Source organism: Diuraphis noxia, unplaced genomic scaffold (genome assembly GCF_037042655.1).
Source record: "Diuraphis noxia isolate RWA-SAM2 unplaced genomic scaffold, SU_Dnox_SAM2 contig0002, whole genome shotgun sequence".
Classification (NCBI taxonomy): domain Eukaryota; kingdom Metazoa; phylum Arthropoda; class Insecta; order Hemiptera; family Aphididae; genus Diuraphis; species Diuraphis noxia.
Window position 1 is genome coordinate 74,317,226 of NW_028301712.1, and position 928 is coordinate 74,318,153.

Below are 928 nucleotides of genomic sequence, written 5' to 3' on the forward strand. Positions count from 1 at the left end.
TCGATGATAATTTTATTCACAGTTATATATGTGGTGCACTATAAATAATCAATATTCACCGTGTAATAATTAATTGTCGTATTGGAACAAATTTATAATTAGTCGTTAAGCGCTTCCGCTATAAAAAAAAAATATATATCTGCTTGTAACTACAGACTACAAAGGTATAACAGTCGTAAATTAGTTTTCAGCTTTTCACCCATATAGAGCTGCAGTGAATGACCGAAAAGATCGTTTGACGATTCCAGTGAATACCATAGCGAGGTTATTACGAGGAGATTCATAAATCATAATCATTATATAGAAAATAATTTATTTACAGAACAAAAAATATAAGCAATATAACGAAACAGTTATATTTGAAACAAATTATTACCAAATAATTCTAAAAATACGTCCCTCAAACTATAAATTTATAAATCGCGAACATGCGTTGTTTTACAGTATTTTATTTTATTTACATAAATAAAAATTACTTTTCTACGAAGTATGCTTAAACTAGCAACATTTCTCAAATATGCCGTTATCCTTAAAATATATATTTATAGATGCCATAAAAAATGTTCAAAAAATGTATTGTCTATTCAGCAGGTCGATGGCATGTCTCTTACTCTTATCAGTCTTATCGAGTTACAAACACTAAAAAAATACGAAAAAACATAGGTACCTTGGTACCTACACATCTACAACCTTTCTCATAAATATTGAATGCGTGGGACGAGTGTAGTGAAGTAACACACGAGTACTCAAGAGAAATGTTGTTTCATTGCTTTTACTTTTTTTTTTTTTAGATTCTGAGCGGAGAGATGAATGTATTGGTTTTACCATGATGTGTGTGTGTTTTTATTTTTGTGTCTGTCATCATGTTTTGGGGCAGTAAAAGTGCTTCGATTTTTGACTTCAGTACCTCGTTCGATCAGAAAGTGAA